Below are 27,054 nucleotides of genomic sequence, written 5' to 3' on the forward strand. Positions count from 1 at the left end.
ATAGTTGACTGTATACTTGTTGGTTTATTTCTGGGGTGTGGTTTCTGTTCCTAAGTATTTTATTCTATGTGTCTTTTTTATGCCAGTACAATACAATTTTGATTACTATAGTTATGTAATATAGTTTGAACTCATGAAGTGTGATGGCCTGCTACTTCATTCTTGCTCAAGTTTGCCTTAGCTATTTGGGGCCTTTTGTGGTTCTACATGAATTTTAGGATAGGCTTTTTTTCTATTTCTGCAAAAAATTCCATTGGAACTAGATAGAGATTTTACTGACTCTGCAGATCACTTTGTGGAGAAATATTAATTTTTCCAATACATGAGCACAAAAATATTTCCATTTATTTGTGTCTCTGATGTCTTTCAACAACATTTCATAGTTTTAAGTGCAAAGATCTTTCATCTCAAATGTACTGCTAAGTATTCTATCCTTTCTGTTGCTATTGTAAATGGTATTGTTTTCTTAATATCTTTTTTGGATAGTTGTTAATATATACAAATGCAACTGGTCCTATATGTTGATTTTGTATTCTACAACTTTACTCACTTCATTTATTAGTTTTGACAGTTTCGTGGGGTAGAATTTTTAGGATTTTCTTTATATAAGATCATGTCATCTGCAAACAGAGATAATTTAACTTCTTTCTTTCTGATTTGGATGGTTTTTCTTTATTTTTCTTGCCTAACTGCTCTGGCTAAGACTTCTAGTACTATGTTGACTAAAAGTGGTTAAGAGTGGGCATCCTTGTCTTGTTCTTGATCTCAGAGAAAAAACTTTCAGCTTTTCACCATTGAGTATGATGTTAGCTACGTTGAGATGTATGCTTGTCATACATGGCTTTTATTATGTTGAGGTCCTTTCCTTCTATATTTGTTGAGAGTTTTATCATGAAAGGATGTTGAATTTTGTCAAACTTGTTCCCTCATTCCTGTAATGTACCTCTTGGCCATATATGTAAAGAGAAATCTACTTGGGAGAAAATACTTGGAGATGTATACCAATCGATCCATTATCCCTTTCTTTCTCTTTTATCTCATGTATGTAATTCAACTTGTCTATTTTTTCCTTCATCTAATCCTAAAATTCACAGCTAGAAGGATGTTTGGGATCATCCATCAACTCTTTCAGTGACTCAAAAATCACCTTATTAGAGGGATCTTCCTGACCATCACACAAAAAACACTGCCCCCTCTCCACCCTACATCTTCTATTTCCTGCCCACTTAGCCTCCTTTGTTTGCTTACATATATGGCTGCCAGCCATAGTATATATTTATTTGTTTATTGTCTGTCTCTCTTTCTTGGAATGTAAGCACTATAAAGATGAGGCTTTATTCTGTTCACTGATGTATCTTCAGTGTCTATAGTAGTGTCCAAAACTAAACCTGGGTCTGCATCTAATTGGTATTTCAAAAATCAAATACCAGAGTCAGGAGAATTTCCTCTTTTCTTTTTATTCTCTCTAGTCCTCGCTGTTTTCAAGCTCTCTGGTACCTTGTAATGTATGATTTGTCTATAGTTACTCAAATTTCTCTGGTAATTACCAGTGGGAATTTTGGCCTGCTGAAAATCATTCTGTCCTGCCCTGGGGTGAAAGCCTCCGCTTCACCCTGCCCCCACCCAGTGCCAGTTCTATCAGTTCAACCCGGTATTCCTGTTTTCTGGAGCCTCAGTGGATTAGAATGGTCAAGGCAACATTCTCTGCTGTTTGACCCCATGAGGTCATGCCCCCAAACCTGGGAATAACATTTCTGCTCATGCCTTTTCCTGTTCCCCACAGCAGGTTCAGCTCATTGGCTAAAATTTTCTAACTTTTTATCACTTTTAAGGGAAACCTGATAACGTCTTTTCAGTGTCATGATATTCTGGAATCTTGTTTAAATTTAGGGTTTGGTTATTTACTCTCCTTCCAAAATTAATGGAGGGCATTTCTTATCATTTTCTACTATACTTGACTAACCTGTTACATAGGTGTGATATGGCAGTGATTGGTAACTTCATAATTTGACTGCTAGTTGAAGTAAAGCACTATAAATTTCTTATTCATAAACTATGAGTATGCCACAAAACTGTGTTGAGTATATTGTATAAAGGAATCAAAATTTAAAAAAAGATTCTATGATGATAAACTAAACCTGGTAGAATGAAACAGAATATGGTTAAACATAAAATCTTAAATTTAGACGGAAAACAAATAAACAAATCTTGGCTAAGGACAAGATAGAGGAACAAAGCTTAAAAGCAGACCATGGTGTTCATTTCCCACAAACTATAAATGAACCCTAAAGTATCATGATGAGGCTGCTAAAAATAAGGAAGAAGAACCATTTTCGGTTCTTCTAATACTAGTGTGGTATTCAGGTTAGTTCTACTTTTCTTAGTTACACTACATCTAAATTATTCCAGTTTTGGCTTTACTTCTTAAAGTAGACATCAGTAAACAAAGATTCATGTAAGGATAGTCAAGACCTAAAATGGAAATTTTAGATTAGAGATACTCTTTTTTAACTCAAGACTTACTCGTTAATAACCAAATTTAAATATTTAGTTATTAATAAATGAAAGCATTGCCACACTTAACTTTGTATACGTCTAGAAGACAAAATGACTCAAATTATAGAGGTATAATTTGGAACCATGTAACGGCAGGCATTTTAATGATTACAGCTGTTGAGTGATAAGGGCTGCTTTCATGAAAGAGAGAGAACTCCCTGTCCTTGGAGGTGTTCAAACAGAGGCTGGTTGCCCCTCTATGAGGAATATTGTAACAAACTGGAAAATCATAGGCAATGACCATTATGGTTGTTTCAACTTTGAGATGCTCAGCTTCAGTGTAATTTTGCAGCACCACCACCATGCTGTGAGAGGCACTGATATAGGGAAAGAAAAGAATCCTGAGATAGTCTTTGGCCCTTAGGAAACTACAAACCCTGAGGAGGCTAAGTGGATCAAGGAGAATAGAGAGGAGCAGTGGTTCTTATTTCTTTTTTAAGTAACAGGCACCTCCCTCCTGTCTTCAAAAATTTAGAAGTTATATAGAACCCAATTTGAAAAATAAATAAAGAGCTAATTTGAGTGGACAGACCTTGGGGTAGCCACGACCTGGAGCCCCACCCACTCAGCTCCCACACCCTCAAAGAGGCCCCTATATTATCTCTTTGGAACTTGTATTTGTTAATTCCCAGATTTCTGAAAGGCTGGGAAACATAACCAACTTACCAAATATACAGAAATAAAAACAGGAAATTAGACAAAATGAGGCAACAGATGAATATGCTCCAAATGAAGAAACAAGATAAAGCCCCAGAAGAACTGAGTGCAGTGAAGATAATCTACCTGATAAAAAGATCAAGGTAATAACTGAAAATGTTCAAAGAACTAGGGAAGATTGCATAAACAGAGTGAGAAGTGAGGTATTTTTAGCAAAGAGTTAGAAAATATAAAGAGGAACCAAACAGAGATGAAAAATACAATAACTGAAATAAAAAACACCCTAGACATAATTGACAGTAGATTAAATGATTCAAAGAAATGAATCAGTAAGATGAAAGACAGAGTAGTCGAAATCACTGAAGCTGAACAGAAAAAGGTAAAGGGAAATATACAGTAAAGGTAATAAATCAACCACATATAAAGTTAACAGGAAAGTTTAAAGACAAAAGTAGTGAAATAATCTATATCCACAATAAGTAGTTAAGGGATACACAAACAAAAAGATGTGAAATATGATCAAAACAGTAAATGTGTGAGTAGGGAGTAAAATGCAGTGTTGTCAAAACGTGTTTGAACCTAAGAGATCAAAACTTAAAATAATCATGTATAATATACGAATTGCTATATATAAACCACAAGGTAACCACAAACCAAAAAACTATAATAGATACACAAAAAGAGAAAGGAATCTAAACATAACACTAAAGATAGTTATCAAATAACAAGGAAAGAAAGCAAATGAAGAAGAAAGAACAAAAAAGAACTACAAAAAGAATACCAAAACAATAAACAAAATGGCAGTAAGTACGTATCTATTAATAATTACTTTAAACATAAATGGACTAAATGCTCCAATCAAAAGGGTGGCTGAATAGATACAGAAGGCAGACCCATGTAAATGCTGCCTACGAGAGACATACAGACTGAAACTGAGGGGACAGAATAAGGCATTTCATGTAAATAGAAATGAAAAGAAAGCTGGGGTAGCAATACTTAGATACAACAGACTTCAAAACAAAGACTGTAACATAAGACAAAGAAGGACTTTACATAATGATCAAGGGATGAATCCAAGAAGAATATATAATTGTAAATATATGTGCACTCAACATAGGAACATCTAAATACATAGAGGAAATATTAACAGACATCAAGGGAGAAACTGACAGTAACACAGTAACAGGAGATTTTAACAGCCCACTTAATGGACAGATCATCCAGACAGAAAATCAGGAAAACACTGCCTTAGACGACACATTAGAGCAGATGGAACATTCCAATCCCAAAGCAGCAGAATATACTTTCTTTTCAAGTGTACATGGAACATTCTCCAGGGTAGGTCATATGTTAGGTCACAAGAAAAAGTCTCAGTAAATTTAAGAAAACTGAAATCCTATCAAGCATTTTTCCTAACCTACAATTCTGTTAGACTGGAAATAAACTACAAGGAAAAGAACCCTGAAAAAAACACAAAAACATGAGGGCTAAACAATATGCACCTAACAACCAACGGACCACTGAAGAAATCAAAGAGGAAGTAAAAACAAAAATCTGGAGACAAACAAAAATGAAAAAACAACAATCCAAAATCTATAGGATGTAGGAAAAAAACCCCACAGTTCTAAGAAGGAAGTTTACAGTGCTGCAAATCAATCTCAGGAAACAAGAAAAATCTCAAGTAAACAACCTAACCTTGTATCTAAAGGAATCAGAAAAAGAAAAAAAAAAAACAAAACAAAAAAAAACCCCAAGTTAGTAGAAGAAAAGCTATCACAAAGATCTGAACAGTAATAAATGAAATACAGTTTAAAAACAGTAGAAAAGATCAATGAAACTCAGAGCTGGTTCTTTCAAAACTGACCACGTTTGCTGATAAACCTTTAGTCAGATTCATCAAGAAAAAATGAGAGGGTCCAAATCAATAAAATCAGAAATGAAAAAGGAGAAGTTATAACTAACACTGCAGATATACAGAGGATCACAAGAGATTACTATGGACAATTGCACATCGATAAGATGGGAAACCTAGGAAAAAAAAGGACAAATTTCTAGAAATGTCATCAATGTCATACTAATGTCACAGAACAGATTCAAGATAAAAATCATTATTAGTGATATGATATCATTATATAATGATACAAAACAATTAAGATTTTATATTTAAATATGTATATGCATCAAGCATATAAATCCCCCAAAGAGAGAGTAATTGACAAATACATAATCACAATAGTTCCAATACATCTGTCTCAGAAACCAATATATTCAGTAAATAAGTTGGTAAGAAGAAGGAAAATTTTAACAACACTGTTAACAAGCCATATATGTGAGCTTAGGAGAGGCACCCTGCGGTAACATTTTAACCACAAAATTTTAGTGACTTAATAGTCACAGTTTATTTCTCACCTCATACTTTGTCCAAAGAGTCTGAGGCTGTGTCTCTACAGAAACTAATGGAGGCTTATGGTCTCTTAGCTCCACCACATGGGATAAATGGCCTGCTTCATTCATTGCAGAAGAGTAAGAGAGGTCAGAAAGTCATTCATGGCTTTTCAGTGCCTTAGCCTGGGAATGACACATGAAGCTCCACTCTGATTTCACTGACTAGTCCTACTTACATGGCCCTGTAATTATATATATACATATATATACACACACACACATACGTATACATGTATATATAACAACACATATGTGTATATATATAAAATATATATATTATAAATATGTAAAATGTATGTACATTTACAAAAGTAAATCCAAACAAAGTAGATGAAAGTAAATACTAGTGATTGAGCAGTACCTGACTAACTGAAAATCCAAGAAACAATAAAGAAAATTAACAAGAACAAAAATTCATTCTTAAAGAGACTGATAAAATAGACAACTTTGGAAAAGTTCACCAAGAATTTAAGACAACATAAGAGATTATATAAAATAAAAAGTTGAACATACTATAGATAGTATATAGGTCAAAAATAATAGTGAGACTGACTATCTTTTATGCCAATAATTTGAAATGAATAGAGAGCATGTATGCTTCTACAGGAAAATGTAATTTATTAATCTTGACTCAAGGAATAGGTAATCTGAAGAAATTGATAAATCTTTTTTTTGCAGCTCAGCAATGAATTTGGTGAAGTTGTAAAATACATAATTAATATACAGAAATGTTAGTTTTCTACCCACTAACAACAAACTATCAGATCAGAAAGAGAAATTAAGAAAATAATTCCATTTATAATCACATCAAAAAGAATAAAATACCTACGAATAAATCTAACTAAGAGGATCAAAGATCTGTACTTGGAATACTGTAAGACACTGATGAAAGAAGTTGAAGATGACACAAATAGATGGAAAGATATACCTTGTTCATGGATTGGAAGAAGTAATATTGTTAAAATGACCATACTACTCAAGGAAGTCTTAATCCACAACCTTTAAAGAAACTGAATCATTACTAAGAACCTCCAACAAACATCGTATGTAATGACTGAACGTTAGACACTATTTCTTTAAAGACAGGAACATGACAAAATTACTTGTTACCAGTGCTTCTATTCAAAATTTTATTGGTGGTTCAAGACAGTGTAGTAAGATGAAAAAAAAGAAATAAAGTATAAAGACTGATACAGAAGAATTAATTGCATTATTTGAAGATATAACAGTTTATATACAAAATAGAAGAGAACCAATGAACTATTAGACTGAGAAGTTGTTGTCATTCCTATAAATTAATAGACGCCAATTAAAAAACTGTAGTTACATATATATATTTTAAAAGGATCTCATTCAAAATAGCAATAAAATCTACAAATCTTGTAAAATTTTGGAAGTCAATTAGATGTGAGCCAATAGACAATAACTAAATATTCGTATAAGCATCCATTTGAGTACAATTCAATAGTTAATGAGAAAGAATTGAACTACCTCTATCAACACTGGAAAAAAATCAGCCAGAAAAATTTTAAGTAAAAAATATCAAGTTTCAGAATATCTGTAGTATGATCCTATTTGTGTAAACTAAACAAATGCACAGCATAATGTGACCTATTGCAAGTGAACATATACATAGGCTGTTAAAGTATAAAGCACACATGGAAAAAATACTACACCAACTTCAGGATGGAGGTTACCTCTTAGGAGGGAGAGAAAACTGAGAATTGAAGGATTCAACAGTAACATCTTATTTCTTTCAAAAAAAAAGATCTGAAGCCAATTATATGGTATGATAAAATTTTCTAAATCTGGGGAGAAGGCAGCTGGGTGTCTGTTTTATTAGTCTCATATGTTTAGTTTATTGTATAATTAAATAATTAAAAAAAATTAAAAAGTGAATAGGAGGTGAAGAGATGCACAAAAATACATAAGGAGCACTCTGAGGAAGTCTGGCCACGAACAAGGGCAGAGAACCGCTGTGCCTTTCTGATCGAAAGGTGCTGGAAGAGCAAGCTCACGTACAGTCTCCTCACTCGCCAGGGCTCTCCCAGACTTCTCGTGACGGCTTTGTTCTAGGTGCAGAGATGACCTGGCTGTAACATCTCCCAGCTGCTTTTACTCATCAGGGCGGTGGATTCTGCCCATTTATCCAAAACACACACAATGAGGAAATGCAGGTAGCTACATTTTCCTTTCAGGCATTATAAAATTTAAAAAAATGTTCTGAATCATTTAAGAACTATTAAATCATGACTGGGGGTACTGAAGGGTTGATTAGTGTACCGTAATTCTTCAAAAGTTAACAACTCCTTAGTCATTCCCAGAACAGAGCTGTTTTCTTAACACTTGAGTTTATGGTAATGTCATCTTGTTTCAAGGGACTTGACAACGGTTTCTGTGTGTGCTTACGTTTTGATTATTGTCTTGATGATCTCCAGATCTGACTAACCAGGAAGAATTTAGGAGAAATCCCTCATTCTACATCTGAAAAGAAAATTCTTAAGCTAACATGCTTATGCTATTGACTAGAGTAGTTAATACAATCTTTTTGGCAAGACAATTCAGCAGTGCCAGTTAAAAATTAAAATGTATATGACATTTAACCATTTCTATTTCTAGACATCTAACCTTCAGAGACACTTTCATATGTGCAAAAAGCTATGTATGAAAGGAAGTTCATTATAAAAGATGTTCATTATAATACTGTAGCAAACATCTTTGATCATATAGTTGTATGTGCAACAACTCAGAACTAGGCCAAGTGTAGGACAAGGGAATGGATGAATACATTACGACGTATCTCTGCTATGTAATAATATGGCAGTTAAAAATAAATGAGTTAGATTTTTCTACGTAGAGATACAAGTTCAACTTCTAAGATATGTTAAGTGAGAAAAAGAATGTTACTGAGTAATACATATAATACAGTCCTATTAATGTTAAAAAAATCCCAAAACCATGTAAGTGCATTTGTAAGACATACATATATGTAAATTTTTGGAAAAAGTTTTAGCTCAAACTGTTAACAATGGTTACTCTTGGGAAAAGAGTTTTAAGTGGTGAGATAAGGTGTTAAAAACAATAAATATTTAATATATAAAATATATTTAAATTAATATTTAATACATTAATATTTAAATATAGTCTAAATTTATAGCGTGTCTATTCACATGTTTTTGTATTTTATTTAAAAGACTGCTTAAATTCTCAAAGCACATTGAATACAAATTCTACATCTTTGAGACTCACTTACTAACATATTGCCTTAGGAAATAAATTATAAAAATGCTTCCTTTTTTTTCCTATAACCAGGAAGATATTTTTAAATAAAGAAAGTTATGCATGTTTACTGTGGGGAATTCAAAAATACAAAAGAGAACAAAGAAAATGAAAATCAATCGTGATCTCATCATAATGTACTGAAGATTTCCTTTCTTCTGTCAATGTGCTTGAGATCATAGCATGTATACAATTTCTATCCTGATTTCTTTCACTTAACACATAAATATTTACCTGTGTCATTAAAAGCTGTCCAAAAACAGAATCCCTATCATTTATTTCAGCATTCCTCATTGGTCTCAGATTTGGTTAATAACCATGAAATCTGTTTCTGAATGAGACTCTAGTACACATTTGTGGAATTAGAGACCCTTTGTTAATGTAGCCAGCATGTGTCTAACATGGTCAAAGGGAAGGAAAGAAATCCAGGACCTCAAGGACACACCGATAGGGACCAAAGCACTTGCTGGGAAGCAATGGTCAAGAGCACAAATTAAGTGTTTCCTATTTACTCTCTTATGTGATGGTGTTGGCAAAAGTCATCCATGATTGACGTTAACTGAGTCCACTTTTGGAGAAAGCTTCTAGTTTCAGATACAGGGTGGAGTAACAGTCCAGCAAAAAGGCCCTGTCCTTAGTCCTATCAGATAAGCAGGAGAGAAAATCCAAGGAAAAAGGATACGGATGGAAAAGACCCTCAGACCTGAAGATCACAGGAGGGAGGCTCTCGTAGAGTTTATTTGGTATTAGAAGAAATGTGGGGAATCCTGAGGCATAAGACAAATTCCCAAGGATCATTTGCAGGTGGGAAAAGTGAAATCTTTTCCAAAGGTTCAGTACATCACACAGCTTGCCTTGGAGAGGGTCTCCATGGTGAACCTCGCTTCCCTTTTCCCAGGCCAATAAGCAGAGGAAGGAGCTGCAGAGGCCCTGACTGGGGGCCACCCGGGCTGCAATGGAAATATGGCGTTTCCAGCAGAGGCCCCCGTCCCCCTGCCCACAGGCCCAGGCGCAGGAATCCCTTCTCCAGTCTCAGCTGGCGAGGGCTGGAGGTTTCTCTTTTTGTTGGACTCACTGCAGACTGAAATAACAAAGGCAATGGAAGCCCACGATCATTTACGGATGGTCTGAACACAACCACGGGCCTGGAAATCCAAGAGCTTTGGCCAAAATGCTGCTTTGTTTTTCACCTCCCTAAATGGATCTGGCCAATGCCTTGGGTGGCAAACGGAACTGCACTGGGTACAGCGTGTGTTGTAATTAGGTTGGGTGGGTTGGACTGGAGCTTCTATGGGACTACTATTCTTGCAGCTATTTTGTGGCTTCATCACACGAGCTGGGGGCTCCCTGGCTAGGCTGATTTTATTAAAAGAAAAATAAGCTCATTGCTACTTTTCACTAGCACATGTTTGGATGTTTTCCTTTTCTGCTCCACATTTGCCAAGCCACACATTCTCTGATAAATACAGCCTACCTAACTCTCTGCTGACTTGGGTTTTCCTGGCTCACTCCTCCATTTCTTACTGAAATGCCTCTGGGGGGCAGCTCATTAGATCCATCATTCATTCTTTTGCTTGTTCACTCACTCATTCATTCGATACACATTTATTAAGCCTCTGTATGAGAAGACTCTTCTTGAGGCACTGTGCTTGGGAATACGATGGAGAATAAAAACAGATCTAGCCTTGCTCTCATAAAGCCATATTAAGAACTAGGATAAGTGCTCTGATGGAAAGAAGCCATCACAAGAGAAGGTGTGATGTGATGGCTGGAATCCCAACGGTTCCCTGGCGGATCTTAGGCAAGCAGGCATCACAGTACTCATCTGCAGCTTGACAGGGAGGCCTGATTCTGAAGTGTGCAGTGGGGATTCCTTTCCTTGTGGTCTTCAAGGGTGGGTGGTGATAGTTTTGCCACAGCTTATAGTCCTGGTTGATCAGGTCAGCTATATTCAGTACGCAGGTGTTGCAGTTAGCTATGTTATTGTGAAGGAATGAGTAAAATGGAGTCTGTAATGTCAACAGAAGACTAAAATGGAGCCAAGAGTCCACTGGGGACATGGGGCCTATGCGTCTCCATCCAATGGAACACGAACTTTGACCTGGACCACAACATTCTGAAAGAACACTTACACACTGAATTCTCGCATAGTAACAACCTTAGCAACCAATCATGTATAGACAAGAATGGTTCCAATCTGCCAGCATCAATCATAATTCTTGCAAAAACAGTTTATGCAAGCTTCCTCCCTTCTTTAAAAACCTTCTGGTTTTCAAACTTCCTTGGAACACATCTGGGTTTCTGCTCAAATTTGTGCCTCCCAAATTGCAATTCTTAAGACCCCAAGTCAATGCTTTTATTGCTGTACAGCTGTGGTCTTATTTCTCATTTGACATTACAAAGGAAGGTGGCAATTGTCATCACCACTATAAATGTTACCTCTTTAGGAGGTGGCATCAGAACACAGATTTTATTTATTTATCTGAGTTGCAACATCTATTGAAAAATCTTTCTTGGGAAAGCAAATGACAAGAGTCATGGATGAAATTCTGGCCCTATTCATAACCCTTCTGACCCTCTGACAGCAAATGTATGGGTTTTCCACACCAAGCAATCCTCTTCAGACACCAACCAGGTGTTCTATAATTTAATTCAATTTTGACACTAACTACACAGAGTCAGTGCAGACCCCACAGGTTAAGGGCTCAGTACCACAAGACTGTCCCCCAGTTCAGAAGCCAATTGTAAGTAATAGGTTCCCAGGTTACTCGCACTTCTGTCCTACTGACTACAACTTGGGGGTTTCCACGGCCCTTTTCTCCTCAGGTTTGATCATTTGCTATTACAGTTCACAGGGGCCAGGAAAACACTTTACTATGTGGCAAAGAATGTCACCTGCCTTTTCAGTAAACAAACAATGGTGCAGCCATCAAGCCATCAGCCACTCTGCAGCCGTCCCCCACTGGTGCACCCTGAGGGGATTCGGGAGGGAGAAAAAACAGGACACTGGCCCTAGATAGTTAAGGTGCATATCAAAGGAATGATTTCAATAAGCCCAGACTCCTGCATCTTTCTATACATAGAAAAGCACTACATTCATTTACTTGAGATACTATTTAAAAAAAAATAATTAGCAGTAATCTTTTGATAGTCAACTATCTGTTTTTTGTTTCTTTTCTGTCTTTCTCTCTCTCTTTTCTTTTTGCAAAAACTCCTATATACCCTGGCTTCTCCCTTACCTCTTTGGAACAGTCCCTCAGAGCTATCTGAGAGGCTGTATCCCAGGCTGAAGCCCTCAATAAGCTTGCCAAATAAAACAGAATTCTCAACTTTTAGGTTGTGCATTTTTTTCAGTCGACACTATTAACAGTTTTCTATAAATATAAACTCCCAATTTATCCCTTCCCACCCCCTTCTCCCCCGAGATTTGCAGATACTAACTACATATGTGGAATAGATAAACAAGTTAATACTGTACAGCACAGGGAACTATATTCAATACCTTGTAGTAACCTATAATGAAAAGGAATATGAAAACGAATATATATATGTATATGTATGACTGAAACATTATGCTGTACACCAGAAAATGACACATCATTGTAAACTGACTACACTTCAATTAAAAAAAATTAAAAATTATAAAGACAAATTATAGCCAGATGAAGAGATACACATGGCCAGGTCTGGAAGGGTACCGAGCACAGGAGCTCTCTGTTCCTGTGGAGTCTGGGAATGCATTCACCAACCTGGAAGTTCTCTGAATCCTTTCATTTAGGGCTTTTATGGAGGTTCTGTTACATATGCATGATTGATTAAATCGCTGGCCACTGGTGATTAATTCAACATCCAGTCCCTCTCTCCTCCCTGGAAGTTAAGGGTTGGGGAGTGGGGCTGAAATTCCAACCCTCTAATCACATTGCTGTTTCCTTTGGCAACCAGCACCCCCATCCTGACGCTATATAGGGACTGTTCAAAAGTCACTTCATTAGCATGAACTCGAATAAGGGGCTTATTGTGATTGACAAAATATGCTTCTCTCACCTTCACTCAGGAAATTACAAGGGTTTTAGAAGCTCCATAAAAGATCCAGGACAGAAACCAAATACGTATTTCTTATCATATCACAATATCATATGCCCCTCATATTGCAACTGAGTCCTACAGGGATATCCACAATTTCATACTAGTAACAAGGCTGAGCTTTGCAATAGCTTGGAAACCCTTGGTGAGATGGAGGGCAAGAGAAGGTCTAGAGCTAACAGTAGTCTTTGCCCCCTTGGACAGCCTCTGATCTCTCCTCATCCTTCTCTCTCTTTATCATCACTTTACCCCCCACCCCCACCCCCACCCCACCCCCAGCTTAGTAAGTCTTAAGGTTTTATAATCCTGACCCAGGGAAACCCTGGGCCCTGGGCAGAGGATTTGAAAGTAAACTTCATGCGAAGTAGGAATTTAGTCCTTTCATCTCTACATCCCTAGCTCAGCATAGAACCTGCACAGGAAATGCACCTGCAATGGTTGCTGAGCAAATGAGGCAGGTGCATGACTAGGAGTTGTGTGTAAAGTAAAATGACCATATTCCAACTTGCATGTGTGGGAAAGGAGGGACAAACAGGTTCTCCTTGCAGAAAAGTTCTCTTCCATGGCAGGGGCTGGATACCTCAGAATCCTAGCCTCCTCTTTGTTTCAAACATCCCTTGGGAAAAGTAGCTTGAAACTGAAAGGATCCAACAGAGCCATGAATATTCAGAGGAACCTACAGCACTTTCCAGTTTGGACTGAGTTCCCTGGGAGCCTAAGAAACCAGACAGCCTACATTTGGGATAAATCCAGTTTGTTATTTTTGTCCTATGTTTGACATCACAATCCTTGATGCCAACCTCATTACTTCCATTGCTGTCAAACCCTTTCTATGTTTATTCCTTAATTTCCCCAATGTCTGACTCAGAATCCCTCGCGGGACTGCATTGTCTAATTCTCTCAGTTCTAATGTCTAATTCTTTCAGTTCAGCTCAGTACAAGGTTCTGTGGCTCTAACACACAGGAAGCTCTAAAAAAATGTTTAATTTACTCATTCAGGATAGTCTACTTTCACAGGGAAGCCCCTCTCCCAACCCCGATGAGCCATGTACACTCTGTTTGGTTTCTTCCCCCTAAAACCTCTCAAGGACCATTAGGGTTGCTACCTTAGACCTTGTGTACAGATGTTTTTGCCAAGCCCTGAGTGTAGGAAGCCATCTTCTTCTTCTGGAAGTGACAGACCTCTGCTGAACCTCTGTGGAAGTACACTGTGCCCTTCTCGGTGTCAGTTTCTTGAAAACATAGATAAAGGGCGGATAACGTGCCAGTGGAAAACTGAGGCAAAACAGTCCATGGGCCAGCTGGGTAGTGCTGAGGGAAACCATCAGAGTGGCTCACTTTTGCCACACACAGCTCAGCTGGCTGGACGCCAGTGTGGTGCCCAGCAGGGAAGCCATCTCAGGTTTGGAGGGATGAGTGAAAAATAAACAAACAGAAACCTCAATTAAATAGAGTCAGGAGGCCAGAAAGGGGAGCTCTCTTATGCCTTGCATTGGTAGCAGAGCCCAACAAGAAGAATGACTCCTCTTCCTTCTAGCAAGGACTCAGCCAATGAAAAGCCACAGACTCTTTCCCTTGCTGGGCAGGGGTCTTGCATGTGGCCCACTATGGTTGCAGATCCCAAGTTGCAATTCTCTGCTGATCCCAAATAAACCCATCTTTACTGGAGAAATACCTGGCTGTTTATTTCAGGTCAACAGATGAAGGGCACTGGCTCCTGGCTCTGTGGTTCCAGTGCATCTGGGGCTCAGAGTCACAGTGGGTGTAGAAGAGGGCAGACTTGCATATGGCACTGAGGTGGGCATCTCCCCAGGCTGTCAGTTCCCAGAGGCCTCTGCTGTTGTAATACCACCTGCAGCTTTAAGGCCTCAGCCTAGGGGTGGGAAGGTGACTAGCTCATACAGTGTCAAACAGGAGATAAACCTTAGTCAAAGTCCGTTTTAGGCTAATTGGGGTGGGGGCTGCGTATGCTGACCCCACAGGCAAATGCTTCTTCCCTGGACTGGTGACTGAAGGGACAGAAGTAGGATATTCAACCTCACTTCATTCCTAAGTCAGGCCAGGTAGGATTGTTCTAGGCATTAAAAGTCCGTGCCGCATCATGATTCAGTGTGGGGGAATATGGTTAGGATTCTTTACGAAAGACCTTCATCACTCACTGGAGGCTTAGGCACTGTGAGTAGGGAAATTTCTCAATGTGATTAGCCCCATAATAATTACTAATGTTCTCCCTTCTAGCATCTTACCCTGTCACTGCACTATTATTTGTATTGTCACTTTAATGGTTTGAGAGCTCATCGCATTCAATATTCTATGTACCCTCGGCCACCAAACATCAGGATATTAAAGAAGCCAGGCTGACATCCACCCTAGCAGTGCAGCCTAAACTGGTGAAAGCTATGGCTTCTATCAATTGTTGATCAAGGACACAAATAAGTAGAGACTTAAGAGGCTTAGACTTGATAAAAATGGGTTTCTTCTAGCCCTTAGTAATTGACAAGCTTTTAGAAAAGCATCAAAGGTGCCAATGCCAGGCGAAGCAGAAATGAAGAAATGAGTTTGGAAAAGCCTGAGTTTGCTTAGTGACATAGTCAATAATTCATTACTTCATCAAATGCCACCTCACTCCCTTTTTGCATGTCTACTTTATGGGGGACTGGCCCAGACGTAGAATAGGATAATGAACTTAAGTTTATCTCTGCTGTCAGGGTCTTAGAGTTCAGCAACTCTGAGCTGTTAATCTGTACATGTGAGGATTAAGTAAAAAAGATTAAAATCTAGAGGCTATAAAAAAACTAAGCCTGAAGCCTTGGCCTATCTTTGGAGACTGTATAGCCTTAATGGAAAGTGATGATATTTATGTGCTTCCAGATGAGATAGCTGACACTGCCTCAGCTATCAGAAACAGCTATCAGTGACAATCCATTGGGAAATTGACAACTGATACCCTGCTGGAGTTGTTTGTCCTTTTTACAGCTATTTTTGCAGAGGGTGGACACCTCCCCCTTTCACATCTCACAACTCGATATTTAACCCATCTTCCTCTAGTCAAGAGGAAAATGAGCAACAGCAGCCAGCCACAGAATGAGCTTCCTACGCAAAGGAATATAAACTACAGAGAGGGTAACTTGGGAAACTATTTCCTGAAATAAAAGGACAAAACCACAGAGCACTTCAACAGTCACCAGAACGCACAGACTCAACACAATCCACAGAAGAACCTAATTAGGACACATGCTTGTGTATTTATAGAAAGTATGACAGACAAGCAAAGTTGGGCAGATTATTAATGCATTTACGAACCATTACAAACCAAAACAGAAAGGCACACTTGCTGCCTGAAATTTTAATACTGGAAGAGCTCTTGGTATTAGCAAAGTTAAAAAAAATCTTGAACAGAACTGCTCACTTTGACTCCTGGGGGTGAAAGGAACTGATGCACCAATAGGAGTAGCGTTTGGCTGGGCAGGAGGTGTGCCTGGACTTAGGGAAACTGGTGACTCGCAACAATGGACCAATTCACATTCCATGCCACCTGTCAAGCTGGCAGATAGGTTAGTGCTGAGATTTGAGACCTTACTATGGCTTTTAAACAGGCCAAATAACCCACTCTTGTTGGCCTTCTTCACTGGCCCCCTCTGCCCTTTTTTTTTTTTTTTTACAGCACTGGAAGAATTAATGGTAAGAACTACTGCACTGAACTTAGGAGCAAGAGGCAATGACTGTGTGCCTAGAGGGCCATTCTAGTGAGAGACACTGGGCACTTCAGAAGTCAGAAATTGGAATACAGTTTTACAGCCATATCGCCCAATCTGCACTTCAGCTGGGTGTGGCATGGTTGTCCCCTACTCAGACATGCCCATCCCTCATAGTTTCTCTCTCTTTTGTACCCCCTCTGTCTTGAACACTGTAGGTGCTGCAGGAATGTCTGCAGTAGCAAGTCATCATTCAGGGACCTTTACATAGTGAAGAGGCTCTCCTGGTTCTTAGCTGGAAGGGCTCAGGGGAATAAGCCTGTCCCTGGAGCCAACCTTGTTCCTCTGGAAGTCAGAAAACAGGGTTCTAGTTTCTATGTTGTTTACATCTAAAGGTATGACTTTCTGGATTTCTATTTCCTTCTTGTAGGATATAAAGTTGAATTGGATTGAGGATTTGTAAGATTCCTTCCAGATCCAACATTCTGTGAACTTTGAGCATTTACAATCCCATTTGGAAATATATAACCCTCTCCATGAATCTCTCATTTGACAATGACAAAGATGACCCAGAGCAAAAAGGTGCTGAGCCACAGTTCAGCGTCTCCAAGCAGAATTATTTCTAAGGTTATCTCCTTGACTATTCCATGAGGCCTCCAGTTGTCTTTCCCAAGGAGCCAGCCAAGGCGCCAGCTGGAGGTAGTTATGGGACGATGCAGATTTTAACAATGCAATTAAAATCATCTTGTTTTGACAGCCCCACTCTAAGGGCAAAGGCAAGGAGGGATGGGAGGCCAGTGTTTGGGCTGCTTTTGATCCTTGTGATAGAATGGTCTCATCTTTTGAAAAATAAAGTGGAAGATGTACTCAATGGCTCTCTCCCACTGAAGGTAAATTTTTAGTTTATACTAGACCCTAACCTCTTAGACAGAAGGTTTAATCATGTCAGAGGAAAATATTTATTAATCATTCTCAGTGTTCCTGGCCATCATATACCCATTAGTAACACATTTCAATACTAGGCTTGAGCTTGGCTATTTATCAAATTGCTCAAGATGGCTTTTTTTTTTTTTTTTTTAAAGAACACAGGTGACTATTGGCCATTCAATTTTTGTCTTTTATTTCCTAATGAAAGTTCTCCTGGCCAGTTGTTGGCTTTTTAAAAAAATTGTGAGACAGGCAAAGGTTAACTTGACTGGTTTTCTCTGGTGATTCCCTAGCTCTCCTGTTACGATTACATCCTTGTGATGCTATTTTTTTTTATATAAATACCCTTTTGATTTTAGAACAGTTTCAGATTTACAGAAAAGTTCTGTTGATGATACAGAGTTTCCACATATCTTAGACCCAGCCTCCCCTACTGTTAACATTCTGCATTAGTAAGGTACACTTGTCACAATGTTAATGAACGCTGATACCTTATTAACTACAGCCCATATTTCATTCAGGTTATGCACGAATGTTTAAAAAATACTATAAACATGGATCAATACCAATACCAACACCAACATTTTTGTGGCCGTGTGCTGAGAAATGTACAAAGTCCTTTAGATGTATCAACTTTTTAAATTGCCACAGCATCCATGTAGGTAGATCCTATTATTATCCCCTTTTTAGAGCTGAGGAAATTGAAACTTAAAGTGTTTAAGTAATTGGCCTAAGATGACATTATGTAAGTGGCAAAGCAGGGAGACCAACCCAGGCAGGTTGATTACTGAGGCTCCATTCTTAACTACGATGCTTGGTAACGATGATGAAAAATCCCTTAGTTCTGTACACTTCTTTACGGAGCACTTTCATATATATCACAATCACATCTTTATGACCCTGGTGATCAGGGCAGGTGCTATCTTTCCTGGAGGCCCAACACCATGGTGTGGACTCCTGCTACAGCCTGGTCAGTCAGGCCAGTGCTCCAATTACATGCAGTTATCAGCCTTGCCTGCAGGTCTGTTCATACTCTGGAGGGAAGAGCCCTATCTTCTCTCCCATCATCTTCCCTGTGATGTCTGGTGTCATCTCTTTTACATGGTTCTCTCTTAATGAGTACTTGCTGAATTGGATTCCTCTTTTATAGCTGAAGAAGCTGAACACTGGAGAGATAATAAAAGCCAAACAGATTTTATTTTCCATGTAAAGTGTGGGGCTTTAAGATCTTTTTTTAAAAAAAGTCCTTTCTTCTGCAAGGATCTAGCTTATTGACAGTCTACGTACATATTAAAAGCCTTTCAACTGTCTAAGTTGATGAGGGAAGCAAAAATAGGGATTAATAAAATTCACGTAACTTTAAAATGGAATTTTTTCCAACAGATACAAATTCCTTCCTGGAGGCAGTGGTAGTGTGATCTTTATATTCATTCTCTTTTGGCCAAATCCTACCAGACATAGTTATAGAATCACAGCATTTCAATTTCTCTCTTTGGCTTTAATTTGTATGTCACTGGAAGAGATGTTAACAAAAGCAGGGGAAATGATTACAACTGCAGAGAAGAAGCAAAAGAACAAATTTGAATGGAAAACTGGCAACGTCTGCATCCACTCTCTTCCAGAAGGTAATAAGACACTTACCCTCCACTTCCTTCACCCAGAGAGAGGCCCAGAACCATCAGCTGTGTTAGAGAATGGCTATTGTCCTGCGAGGCAGACCAGGTAAACCCTCATGAAGTTAGGAGTGGCGACCACTGTTAATCTTTCCATGGAAATTAGCGATGCGAGGCCCAGGGGACAGAGCATGACTTAAACTTGCTTTGTAGAGAAATGTTGTATCTGAGTTCAAATACTAGCAACTTACTGTGTGAATGTGGCAGGTTCTGCTATCTCTTGAACCTCATTTTCTGCATTTTTCAAATGGACTTAATAATAAATGTGATCCCAGAGCTGTTGTGAGGTTTAGAAATAAATGTGTAAGTGATACATTCAAAGTCCACTGGATGGCTAATGGTTTACATTCAATATACGTAGGTGCCATTAACCTGTGTGTCTTGCAGTTTAAGGACTGATGTAGATGGCTGCCTCAGTCTCATTCTAGCCATGGACCCCATACATGTCTCACTTAATATTCCCCAAATGAAAGTCAAAGATAAAAAAAATAGCACTCTCCTGGGACTCAGGGAAGCTAGTTTCTGGATTTAGTCCCACCCCTAGAGCATCTCTGCTTTCAGCATGCCCCCTGGAGGGGGTCTCCATCTACTCCTGCATCTCTAAGGGGAGGGTGCACCAGGATGAGTCCAGGAGCACAGTGTCCACCAAACCTCCTCTGTCCCCTAACCCTAGCCTGTGACTCCTGTCCCACCCTGACCTCTGGGCTAGTCTAACCTCTGTTTTTCACTCCACATCATATTTGGCATTTTTATCACCAGCGCTTGGGCAACTGGGCAAAGACTTTGGGCCAGAACCCAGCACTCTTTCCGAGGAGTTCCCCTTGGTGAATTGCTTGACACTCTGCTGGGTACGAGTGGGTGGTTTTGACAGCTGCAGGGAGAGGTGCTGTGTCCTGGGGTAGGATGGGTGATGAACACACCATAAATCCCGTCTGCCTGGAGCAGAAAATCTGAGGGCTGCACAAGTTCCGAGGCAAGGAAATTGGAATTCTGGAGCCAGGTAAACAGACCTGAGTCAACAGAAGCAGAGAAACAGCTCCATGGCCCCGCCATCCACAGCTCTGGGCTGGATTTGCAAAGTGCAATGGCTGGCTTCCTAGGAGTCATCTTTGATTTTTATGGTTTTGTGAAGTCTGGGAAAGAAAATAAATGCAGGGCAAGGGCATGGCTCCTTTTTGCAGTGGCCGGGCAACTGCTCATAGCTCCATGGCACTGAGCAGAGTTTCCAGAATGGCTCAGAGCTGTTGGCTGCTTCTCCCTCCAGAGAAGTGAGGAGGAGGCCACACAGCTGCCTCTCGGGTCACTGACGGGCAGGTCCTCCAGTGAAAACATGGGACTGCAAGTCAGAGCACCTGCATTCCAGTCCCCGATTTGCCACCAATTGGAAACATGATTTTAGGCCCCCTGACTTCTCTAAATTTTTACAAAATGGACACAATATATTCAAATCCTACCTACCTCAGAGGATCAAATTAGATTAGAGATACTACATTTTTGGAAACTCCTTACCTTGCAAAACTGTGGACTTTGTGGAACATTTATTAATGATAAGAAAATGATAGCTATCAATTGCTAAGTACTTTTTAGTACATGAGACAGTGCTAGGTGATCTACAGGAACGGCTACATGATCCTCAGGGCTAAACTTAATGTGGTGATCATTTCAGCATGTATACGTATATCAAATCATTGCGTTATGCACCCATTACTAATTGTTGCATGTCAATTACATCTCAACTTTAAAAAGTCAAAAAAATTTCCCTTCCATCCACAGACTCTCTACCTATCAATGTGGTTTTTTTATTTGCTATTTAACGTTCTGCTCCCTTGAGCACAAGAGTACTTGCAGAGTAAGTGCAGACCCTCATAAACTCCCGGGAGCTCTCTCCACCACTTCTTGTATGTGTGGCGTCTACCTACTGCTGGGCTGATGGACGTGCCCTGGCTGTGGAGGAGGGGGAGTCAGGTATCTCCCCTTCCTCAGCTCCTGGGGGACAGGAGAATGGATGGGTGGGGAAGAGGCTGGACCCTGCTGAGTTGCCTGATAAACCTGTTCCAGTTCTGCTAGCCTGGGGCGGAGATGGCACTGCCATGAGCTCCTCTTGAACTCTGACCCTGGCCCTGACCCACCCTGTGCCAGCATGTAGGACCCTGCTAGGGGTGTGGAGGAAGGTGACAACAGTTGTGGGACAGGGATGGGGATGGGGAGAGGGAGATCAGGCAGGGCTCAGGGCACTGTAGAGTGAGGAGGCAGAACCAGAGCCAAACTGAGTCTCCAAGCCTCCAGGGCATGCTCTGTTTATCTGCTGGATCTCACAAACTCAGATTCAGGGACTATGACTGCAGAGCATTAGACCTCAAGTGTGGAATCCTTTTCTGAGCACTAGGCCTGGTGTGGCTCTGTGGGTCCTGTGTCTGGAAGCCAGCCCAGGTGATTTCATGAGGCTTAAGGACAATACTTTAAGGGAGCTACTATTACTCTCATTCAGCAGAAGAGGAAACCGAGACCTTATGTGGCTTGCCTCAAGCTGTGAGAAAGCAGAGGTAACATTTGAACTCACGTGTAATTGAAATGAATCCAAAAGAATCTCTCTGGAATCAATGAACTTGTGAATTGGGGACTGTTGATCTGTACTCTCATCTGGCCGAGATTAGTACACTAATACTCAGGTACTGCTAAGAGAAATGTCACAATGCATCTTTTCTCCAACATAGAACATATTCCAGCAATTTTATGAAGAGTCATTCTTGTTTGATGAGAATCATCACCCAGGATGGTTACTGAATCTTTTCTCATCCATTTATATTCATTCACTGAACCATTCAGCAAACAATTATTGAGGACCTGTCATAGGCAAGAATTTTGCTTGCATTTTGGGGGAATATAAATGTGATAAGATCTGACCTCTCCCCCTCTAGGAATTTATTTGTGCCAGAAATGTGCCAACACTATCCATAAAGCAAGGTCAGTAACAAAAAGGCTCTAATGGAGAAACAAGCACTGGGGAGGAGGAGGGGGGTTCAAAGAAGAGATGCCTTTTGGAGATGATGGAACAAAGCTGCTTGGCTGGGTGCTATTTAAGATGGCCCTGGAGAACAGGCATGGCTTTCATATGATGGCTGAGAGGAGAGAACAGCAAGGGCAAATCCATAGCGGACAAGCGCGCAGCCTGTTCTGGGAACTGTCCCTCTTCCAATTCAAGCACATGATTGGCCTCCACTCATCTAGAGGTATGCTTCTCTTTTTTCTCTTTTTATTCTTCTTCCCAAACAGATTCTGAATGACGTGTCTCTTGGTTGCAGAACCTGTTCTGGCACTCCTAGGCACCTTTGGTGGGAGTGTTTCTTGACACGTAGGGGATGCCATATCCACAAAGAGAATGAGGCAAAGACAAGGTGGGAGGCAAGGGAGGGAGCATTCACCCTCTCATTTTCCCAAGGCTCAGAGGTTACATCAGCCTTCTGTTGGTGAATGTCCTAGTGTCTTTCTAATCAAGCTCTCTTTTGCCTAGGCTACTTTGAGGTGAGTTTATGTCTTTTTTCATGTATATGAGCTATTGCAATGGTCTAGGCGAGGACTCAGGAGACCCTGTTACAGAGGAAGAGGAGGAACGAATGGAAGGAGGTAGATGGAGGCAACTTTGGAGACACACGCGGTGAGACTGAGCTGTTAGGATGTGGTGGTGGTGGATGCTCAGAGAGGCAGAGATGGTGGACAGCATAATTGGATCACTGGCACAAAGGGTCACTAATAGGGGGCTTCAGGGAAAAGGATTAATTGAGTTTTATGCTCTAAAAGTTAAGAGCTGCCCAAGCAGCCACAACTATATCCTTTCAGCAGCCAGAAACATGAACACTGTGCCCAGGTGTGAAGGGGTTATAGGCCCACGTCCTGGAGTCTGGCTCACCTGCACATGGCTCCTGCTCAGCTGCCCACTGTCTGCCTGGATAAGTTACTTCAGCTTCCTAAGCCCTATTTTATTACAATGTGGGATAATATATGAGGATTTTCACATGGATTAAATGAGGAAAGGCACTAGTGCCCAGAATATAGGAAATTCTCAGTTAATGTTAGAAAAATCAAAACCAAATGAAAATAAAAACTGACAGATTGTTAGGTTAAGAATTTAAATTTAAATTTAAATTGGGAGTTCGAGATTTGCAGATACTACTATATATAAAATATATAAACAATAAGGTCCCACTGTATATAGCACAAGGAACTATGTTCAGTACCTTGAAAAAGAATATGAAAAGGATTATATGTATGTATCTGGACGACTGAAACGTTGTGCTGTACACCAGAAATTGGCTCAACACTGTAAACTGACTATCCTTCAATAGAAAAAGAAAAAAGAATTTATTTTCTTCGGGAACATCCTATTCATATCCTTACCCAAGGAAACTGAGGAAATTAATCCTTATTTGTACATGGATCTTTTTTTTAAATTAAGGTTGTATTGGTTTGTGTTTGAGGATCAGTGCACAGGTCTGAATGATTCGTATGCAGTGTCAGTTCCACTAATTAATGATTAATATCATATACCCTGCACCCCCTACCTACTCCAAATTTCAATCTTACGCAGCACATTAACAAAGTTATTAGGAAAAAATGGATGACCACGACCAAAGACGTCACAGAGAGCAGACAGTTCTGACAGAGAAAGCCAAAGCAGTTTTCTTCAAGAAGCAAATCTACTAAAACCCAACATGAGTAAAGAATTAACTTAAAATGTTGAAGAAACATTAAACGCGTGACTGTGACTCCAAGTCACCATTTAGTATGCTTTGTATGATAGGACATAAAACTGCCCCAGGCCAGTTTATGGTAGGTTAACAGTTAAATCTTCCTGTGATTCAGTATCCCAGTACTTTCTGATTGTATAGAAAGATAAATAATTAGCACAAGATTTCACATCTTAAAAAAAAAGCATTAGAACTTTCCTAAATATGTTTTAAAAAGCAGGATGAGGGAGAATTCCCCTCTTCTGAAAAATGGATTTCTAGAGCTACTAAAATACTTGCATTTACCAAATTGCTGATAGAAAGATTCCTCTGAGTGGTACAAGGGAGGCAGGGGCCACCAGTAAGGCACAGCCTACACTACTCCTCAGACATGGTGCCTCTGTCTCCTGCTTTGCCAGAGACTGGACCCTTTGTTTCTCCAAATTCTGCAGGTAAATCTTTAATTTCTTGATTCAACACCTGAGCCTATTTTCCTTTTGCTCCTCTTTTATTTGTACTTTTATTTTGTCTGAAGATTTTTCTTGTCTTCCTGTTACCCTTTTGGGGATTTGTTTTCACTTAGCAGTAGTGGGCTTAGTGACAAATGTGCTGATCTCCTAGGCCTCTTCGCCCTCCCCTTTGGCTGAATGAACCCTCTGTCAGATGGCTCTCTCAGATCTAAGTTTCCAGGAAGAGTGATGCTATAGAAATTCACACTTATGGGAATGTAAGAAAAACAGGGAGGGCAAGTAATGGTTTAAAATATTTTGATAATCCCGTACATTTGTTTGTATAGTTGACTGTGGATTTCCAAGAATGTGGTGGAGGAGGAAAAGGAGGCAAAATTTAATGGACCGATTGTAGGAAATAAACTTGCAAAGCTAAGAAATATGATCTACAGGCTTTAACAAAATACACACGGGTGGATCCTATAAATAGCTGCGGCAGCATGTGGAGTTCATTAAATCAGAGGAGTGGTTCAGGCACCTTGGAAGGTAGCTTCAAGGGCAGGCACTCCAAGATGTGCCCTTTCACTCAGACTTCACAGACGTCAAGAATTTCCGAGGGCTCTGTTCTGTGTGTCTGCCCGCAGAGGGGAGTGTGGCCACACCTCGCCCTCTGCCTCGGCCTGGCTCAGAGTGACCAGAACTTGGCGATCAGATGCCTGGTCTGTTGATAGATCTAACAGAGGGATTTGGAATTAGGATTGGTGAATTTGCCATTTAATTTTTGTTATTTGCTCTTTCTCATAGGCTGCTTAGTGCCATGCTAAGGTTGGTAACTGTATATCAAAGAGCAATTAAAACGTAATTTCTGAGAAAACTCTAATTCGAAAAGACACATGCACCCCCATGTTCATAGCAGCACTATTTACAATAGCCAAGACACAGAAGCAACCTAACTGTCCATCACCAGATGACTGAATAAAGACGACATGGTGTATATATATACATATGCAATGGAATACTGGCCATAAGAAAGAATGAAATAATGCCTTTTGCTGCAACATGAATGGACTTAAGAGATCATCATACTAAGTGAAGGAAGTCAGAGAAAGACAAATACCATATATCACTTATATGTGGATTCTAAAAAAAAAAAAAGACACAAATGAACGTATTTACAAAACAGAAAGAGACTCACAGACATAGGAAACAAACTTATGGTTACCAAAGGGGAAAGGGTAGGGAGGGATAAGTTGGGAGTTTGGGTTTAGCAGATACAATATATATAAAATAGGTAAACAACAAGGTCCTACTGTATAGCACAGGGAACTATATTCAATAGCTTGTAATAACCTATAATGAAAAAGAATATATATACATATCTACATATATATATAACTGAATCACTATGCTGTATACCAGAAACTAATACAACGTTGTAAATCAACTTTACTTCAATAAAAAATATGTAATTTCTGGTATTAGCTCAGCCCCAAAGGAAAGAATATACAAGTTTTCTTACTTATCCATACTTCTTCTTTGAAACCCACCTTTTTATCTCTTAAGATTTAGAGTCTTTGAATTTCTCAATCCACCTCATTTTTCCCTTCTCTGAAATCTCTTAGTATCCATCTCTTGCACAGTGGAAAGGTAACAGGGTTTCGTAGACTAGAGTTCATACTGCAGCTAAGACTACGGTTAGGTTATTTTGAGTAAATTCCAGCAAACGTTTAGACAGGGATTACTAAATGATCAGTGATTGCTACCTCACCTTCATATTTTTATTTATTTTCACTGCAATCAATAGGGCCTCTTATTACCATTACACTTTATGGATGGGGAAACAGAGTTCCGGGAAAAGAACTTGCCTGAGAGCACATGGCTCACAGATGATAATGTTGTCAGAACCGAACCTTGATTTCCTACCTATTGTGCTGTATTGACTCCAGGTTAACTTTTCTGAGCCTTAGTTCCATTATCTTTGAACTAGACAGAGTTGGGTAACCTCAATGATTGAATCAGAAAGAGCCTCAAGTGCTGGGTTCAAAACATGTGTGTATGTAATCCCTTCCCCCACTTCCTTCATTAATTAGAATTTTATCACTTGCTCTCATTTATCTTCTCATGTTTAAAAACTGCATTTCCACCCAGATCCTGACCGTCTGTATACGGCGGCTCTGTTTCACACGGGCTCTGCAGGTGCCACACTACAGTGCAGTAGGTGTCACACAGCACGTACAGATGGTGGGATGACTTGATTTTGATAATTACATCTTCTCCCTTTTCTTCTGGAGATGCCTATTAGCCTTGCATCATGACACACTGACCTTCCTGTGAGACTGAGGTTGTTGAGCCTTGTTTACCCCATTCTTCCCCAAATGGATACTCGGAACTACCATATTGCCACTCCAGGAAATTAAGTCCACGGCCAACATTCAAACAAGTTTCCAAATTATTTGGATATTTTCTTCAAAGATCCTTGGGAGTCTAATCTTTCTGCTAGCTATCCAAAAGTATTATAAAAATAGGCAAGAGTGGGGACATACGCAGAGATATGTAAGCCAGGTAT

The 27,054-nt window shown here is 39.6% G+C and overlaps 1 protein-coding gene across 3 annotated transcripts in view; it reads right to left on the minus strand.

Annotated features, from left to right (window-relative positions):
• Positions 1-27,054, minus strand: part of RASGRP1 (RAS guanyl releasing protein 1) — a 439,223-nt gene that overhangs the window by 211,159 nt on the left and 201,010 nt on the right. The window lies entirely within an intron of this gene.

This window comes from Camelus bactrianus, chromosome 6 (genome assembly GCF_048773025.1).
Source record: "Camelus bactrianus isolate YW-2024 breed Bactrian camel chromosome 6, ASM4877302v1, whole genome shotgun sequence".
NCBI lineage: Eukaryota > Metazoa > Chordata > Mammalia > Artiodactyla > Camelidae > Camelus > Camelus bactrianus.